At 31.2% G+C, this 6,644-nt stretch overlaps 1 long non-coding RNA gene across 1 annotated transcript; it reads right to left on the bottom strand.

The window, feature by feature from the left end:
• Window positions 1-289: 289 nt before the first annotated feature.
• LOC111638189 lies at window positions 290-1,025 on the bottom strand. The gene is made up of 2 exons (XR_002758812.1): window positions 706-1,025; window positions 290-635 (listed from the first exon to the last, which is right to left on the bottom strand). It is a non-coding gene; the product is annotated as an uncharacterized LOC111638189 (long non-coding RNA).
• Between the last annotated feature and the right edge of the window lie 5,619 nt (window positions 1,026-6,644).

Genomic DNA, 6,644 nt, shown 5'->3' with positions numbered 1-6,644 from the left:
GCAACACTGAAACTTACACCGGGCACGTCATGGTTGAGCATGTTCTATGTCTGTCTTCTTAGTAGTAAGGTCTTTTGTACCATTTTTGGAACTGATTAACCTCTCATCGGTAAACTTTCCTTAAAAGATCATGTAAAAAGCGTTGTTTTTCATTATTTTTCTTCAATAAGAATTTCAGTTGAAACATAACAGGTATTGTGATGTGTTTTTGTGATTCATTGATACAGCATCGCGATTTTAAAAAAAATTCTGCAACGAATGCATGCAAACTACTGAAATTTTATTTTCCTTTGAATAATTGGGTAAGATACAACAACCAAAAACCAATGAAATTTACAGATTACATATTTATATTAATTGATTATTTATGTAACTATGTGTGGCTATATAATTACCATTCACCAAAATTTTCAATTTTACATATCATATAATTTCAATTATCAAAATAGGCTACATATAGAATATGTGTTACACACATTATTTCTTTTGCAAATTGCAGGGCTCACATCTGCATTCTGCTGGTTCTTTAATAGAATGATCGACAGTTGTATCATTTTTATCACAATACAATTTAATAGCAACTTCTTTGTATCTAGTAGGTATACAGCAAGAACAATTCTTCGTATATGTGACACCTGTTAATGAAGAAAGTCGGATTAAGATAAATGCCTATATTAAAAATAAAAGAAAAAAAACGTAACATACCGTTTGACTCGTACTCGTACTCGTATTTGGATCTTGTATCACATTCGCCTTCGCAATCACCCAAATTTATTATATTCTTCTGGTTCTTACACCCATCTACGTTAAAATATCCTTTAGGAATATCAATTCTTCTTTTTAGTGTGCAGTTTTCTGCAAAAATAAATGTATATAACTTTAGTTAACTTCAACATAATGCCAGTTGTTGATTATTATTTTGAAAATAAGTAAAGTAGAATTTCACTTATGTATAACGAGGTATGGAATTTCTGGCAATTGAAGTAGCCAGAAAGATTGGGATGGTTAATTAATGCTAAAACTTATGCAATTCTTGAGTGTAATTTCATAGGTGGCCCCATAAACAAAAGTTATACCGTATTGTATTCCATTTCTCATATAATATTCAAAATATAAATTGAAAGAAGACTACTTTTCAAAAATTGTAAACACTAAAAAGGAAGACACCGCTGGTATTTTTACTCCTTTTTAGCATTTATCTATTTCATATATAACCTTTTTCTACCACATAGCTGGAAACACGAACAATGTAGAAAACACCCATCACGTCGATTTTTTATGTTATAAAACATCTTTTCCACGTCTGTTATATAATTCTTAGCAGTTTGTAAATGCGACTTTATTTACATATCTTATTGAATTTTAATTCTTTTACACTTTACGCAATGGAATTTTATGGAAATATCCTATACTCTGTTATTATATTGTTTCTAAATTTTTGTCTTAACTTTAGCTTTGTACCTTTAGCATTTAATATTTTAGACATTTTGTGTATATTTTGTCTTATATATTGTATTTGAAATTTTCATATATGTTTTATTATGTCGATTGATTTTCTTTTTATGTATTTTATCTGTTTTTGTTATGAGTCTTGTTATTTATTGGAGGAGGAGATCTGCTGTCCAGCGACATTTCCTAATGTATATGAAATATATAAATATCGATAAATAAACAAATATATATATATTTAATAAAAATAATTCAAATATTCAAAATCATAGGAAAAAACATGAAATTTTGTTTCGGTCGGGCGCGTGGGGTGAGAGGTCAGGCTGTCGTCTAAGGCAGTAATTTAAAAGGGAGGAAATTTCGAACGACATTCAAATTTTTATTCATTACAATGTACAGTACAACTAAGTAAATAATATACTTAGTTGGCTTCTTTCATAATTTTTAAATCTAAATATGCTAATTGGCGCTGTATTGTTTTAATTTACGCTGCTCCGCGGTGCCAGTGCACCTCGGAGCAGCGTATAAATATTTCTCAGGAGTCTGAGAAACAAATGGGATTCTTTTTAATTGTCAGTAGAATTCTGTTGACTGTAAAGAATCGCTGTACGCTAGAATCTTAAAATTTAAACGGCAACTTTATTGAAATCTTTAAGAATATGTAATCTTAGTTATTCAGTTATATGCCTCACATTCGTTAGCATTGAGAAGTTCGAACAATGTTGTGAAGATCTGGACAGGTCATATATTTTTATGAAAAAATTAAGGATAGTCAACTTTAAGAAGCACCAACCGTAATTTAAACTAAAAAATTTTTAATTATTTAATTAATATTTAAATTTATTAATTTTATATTATTTAATAATTTTAATTTTAATTCATTTTAATTTATTTAATTGATATTTTTTAATCAAATGTAATAAAGTATACAAAAGTAAGGTAAAATTCCGTCAAAAACTGACCATACTTTTTACTTTTATGGTAAAAAGGTAAATTAGGCTTCCTTTAACTACACCTTATCTTGATTTTCCCAAACCATTTGCTCGGTTGACACATCAGTTTATCCCGTCAGATGATACAATTCTCAGGTAATGATTGGAGGAATTTGCATATCAAAAAAACGATTTCCAATCATTCCGGGCAGTCAACAGTATTTCCGAAACTGCCATAATTAGAGACGGCCTTAGAGAAGAGGCTCAAGCTAAGAGGACAGCCATAAGAAGATATCCGCATAGAAGAAGCGGTCAGGCTAAGAAGTCCCATCTATCAATTAGCCTTCGTCTGTCTCCATAGCATAAAGACCTCCCATATATATACGATCACTTGTAAACGTTACTTAAAGTGTAACATGTTCGGGAGAAGTAACATTTGGCACACAATAAACAAGTATAGAATTTATAGAAATAAACCAAATTTTCATTGGAGAATATAAAATTTCCCACAATAGTTCATTTCTATCAAACGTTTTTGCTGGGTTGACTTAAACTGTCCCGTTTTGGGAGAAAAGTCCTTTAATCTAGCAACGTTATCTTTCGCACTTCTGATTTACTTCGCACGAAAAAGAAGCAGACCAAATCATGAACGTGTTCGATTATTTCGTTTTCTAAATAATACTCTCAAGGTGAAAGTGAGAACCGTTATTTATTAATGTATTGTAAGATAACAGTAGTTAAAGAATTTTAACAAATGAAAATTTAAACAATCAATACATTGTGTTTTTTGGGCTGCAATTTGAAAAAATTGTAGACCTATAAATCCTAACTGTCGTTTGTTGTTCTTCTGGAAAACGGAGTTAGATAGATGAAGGAAGAGACCAAATATGAAAACTACAGGGGAAGCAGGCCTCGATTATCTACGTAGAAACTTCCATTGAAAACCGAAGTCACGTTATTTCAATTCATATTTCCCCCAAAAGGAGTTATACAGATGACCTGCATGATTCTATTGCTAAATGAAACGTTTGATGTACTGTACAGGGGCAAGCCAATGCAAGTATATTCGAAAATTTCAGATAAGTGGTATTTGCCCATTTCTACTTATAAATAAATAATACTGTTTGTTAATTGCCTTGACAATTTAAGTAGTTTAGAAAATGATATCTTTTAGTGTCTCGGTATTGAAGATAGTTCCTTATATCTCAAGGTTCATAAAGCGAAATTATCTTATTTATCCTCAAACACATAAAATTTTGCAGTAAATATCCAACAATATTTACGTTTATCTGTTCTCATCACAAACGTGTGAAAATGAAGGGGCTATTTTTGATAAAATTTAAAGAAACGAGAAGCTTTAGAAACTTGCCCTTTTTCCGCACAGTTCCCAGGAAATAAAAACGAGAAAATAACGAATTACTAGGGAGGAAAGGACTATGTTGACTTACCTGTCAACAAATCCTTTCTTCCCTCGCATAGACTCTCGAAATTAATGCAAATATGTGAAAAAGTTGACACTTATCTTTCGTCTAAGGAGGAAATCTAAAACAATCCAAGGAAATACGAAACCTTCGTTTAGTTTTCGTTGGTCAGCTATGATACTTTCGACATATCATCGCTACCTAATAAACGGTCACCCGATCAGATTTCCACACTGAATACACATATTGATATAACGGCCAGACACCTATTAGTGAAGAGCGGACATCTCTAGCAGCCATAAATTACGGCTCGTCCCGACATATTAAAGGCGGACAAATTTAATGACAACGGATATAAACTACTTCTGTCTCGCCATATAATAAGTGAACCTTTTCCGAGTGGCCATAGTCAAAGCCAGTTTTCCACCCTCGGTGTGCATAGAAGATTCCGCACTGGATACCGACTTTACTTCGATTCGACTAGAAGACGGCTCATTAAACTCTTGTTTCGTTATTAACTTGATCCCGTGTTGACTTATTTCGGCGCATAAAGACACCCTATCGACTTACCCATCGCGCCTCCCCACTCGAAACAATTAGCCCTTCTATTACAAGCCATCCAGTGACAACGTGAGCGGTCTTTACCAGGTCGTCGCCGATCCAAGAGGGTTTAAACCGATATCCATCAACCCCCGGCTTCTCACAAATGACATTATTTAAAATCAGCTTTTTCTCTATCTACTTTCAGCCAGTACACAAGCTCTGTAATGTCGGTCGAATGTATTTAAATGACCAATTATTTTTCAATTTAAAAGCCGTTTATGCTTATGAAATTGAAAATTTCGAACAGGCGAACCTTTTCAACTCTTTCCTTATTGACTCAATAGAATTCAATAAAATTTGAACATAAATACATTTGTTGTGATAAACGTCAATACTGGTTTCGTACAAATATTTTATACTCTACTTTTTCTGTAAAATAATACTTCTTTGTGTGTTTATATTATTTAAAAATATATTTATAACCTACAGGATCACAAATAATTGACGAATTTTTCATTGTAATTTAGTATATTTCGCTTGAAAAAAATTTGGCACTTTTAAAATTTCGTACTTAAAAGAAAAAAATGTTTAATCAATTTTATGAAATTCTTCAAATGATGTAGTGGGATAAATGTGTATATCTTTGTGTGTTTTTAACTGAACTTTGTATTTTGCTCGAATCGTGTGTTTCAAATGAGAACTCCTTTATTAACTTTCCCTCTTCCGCACTTAAAAGTGATTTATTTTAAAAGTAAATGTTTACAATTGCTTCGAATTACTCATTATTACTAAAGAACGTCTGACATGTAAAAAATTGCGCCAAGTAAAAACTTATAAGAATTTAGACGACGGTCAACATTTTTCATAGTTTTTCTTTGCTAAAGATAAGTTTGGCGCTTGGAAGCGATTCGTAAACAACAATAATTCAGGTAAATAACTTGTGGATATCGCTTTGAAAAAGAAAATACAGGTTTTTTGGTGGGTTTTGATTACCAAAGAAAATAATTTTGTTTTGAAAAAGGAATTCGGAGTTACTTTAGACCTTTGGAGAGAGGAGAAATCGACCTCCGAAAATCGAAAAACTAATTTCTATATATATATAGTGAGTCGGTGCTTTTTTTTACTTGGCCGAGAGTCACTGCCATGATTTTCGATTTTTTTTCATATTTTAAACTCTAAACTTTTGTAGCTTTTCAATAACAACAACACGGTGTTCAAACATTGCGCAGCGGGCATATTTATGCTAAAAAGAAAACAAAATTTTTTCACTCTGTGAAATTGTGAAAGAGCGGCACTTATAACTATCGGTTTATTTTAATTCGAGCTGAGTTACATTATTTGTAGCGATAAACAATTTTTATTTGTTTGTTTGTTTTAATACATTTAAAAAAATAGAATGACTGAACAATCCTTTAATTTTTAATAGAAATATAAAATTATTTCATGCATTATAAAATCGCATATCAATACGTTACTAACGACAAAACTAAAATCCCACGGTGTCTGTGAGAATGCAGCATTTTTCTATTATAAGTTTATTTGTGTAGAGTCTGTAAGATTCCACCATTTTCTATTGTCAATAGTTTAAAGAGTTCTAGCCTGTTCGAGCAACAACTTACGATGGCTACTTACATAATCAGAAAGTATTGATAAATACTTTTTTATTGTCATTTCAGTAGCCATCATCAGACTCGAACATGTAACAGAATTTTTTTTTAATTTAAATGTTAACGTTTTGAACAAAATTCTAAATATGAATCGAGGATCAATAACTAAACCAATACAAATGAAATTCGAAAAGTTACAAAAATAATACTAAAGAAATCATAAAGTACAAAAACATTTAACACAAAGTAATAAATCATAAAATACAAACAATAATAATAATCACAAGACCCATTAAATATATACTACAATAACTAGTGTGTAGTTTGTCCCTGTTGTGGTTTATAAGAGACTTGTATTCCGCTGATACGCTAGAGCAGCGATTCCCAACCTGTGGTACGCGTACCCCTAGGGGTACGCGATAGGTTGTTTAGGGGTACAGAAAAAAGTTAGTTATTATGGCAGAAAAAATAATATATTATGTATCACAAACTAATAGTATTAAAAAATTATTAGATAAATAATGTTCCTTGCAACAATCACAACTTTATTATACATTTTTTCTTTTAGTTTTTTTTTCTTTAATTTAAAGTTACAATATGTAAAATTAACAATACGGTTACTCACTAAATTTCTTAAATGAGGGGTACAATCTAGAGATATGACATGTCAAGGGGTACAATCTAGAGATATG

This window comes from Centruroides sculpturatus, unplaced genomic scaffold (genome assembly GCF_000671375.1).
Source record: "Centruroides sculpturatus isolate CEXI.00-Female unplaced genomic scaffold, Cexi_2.0 scaffold767, whole genome shotgun sequence".
Lineage (NCBI taxonomy): Eukaryota > Metazoa > Arthropoda > Arachnida > Scorpiones > Buthidae > Centruroides > Centruroides sculpturatus.
The sequence above is the reverse complement of the archived record's forward strand: the minus strand, read 5'-3'. Positions and strand labels throughout refer to the sequence as shown.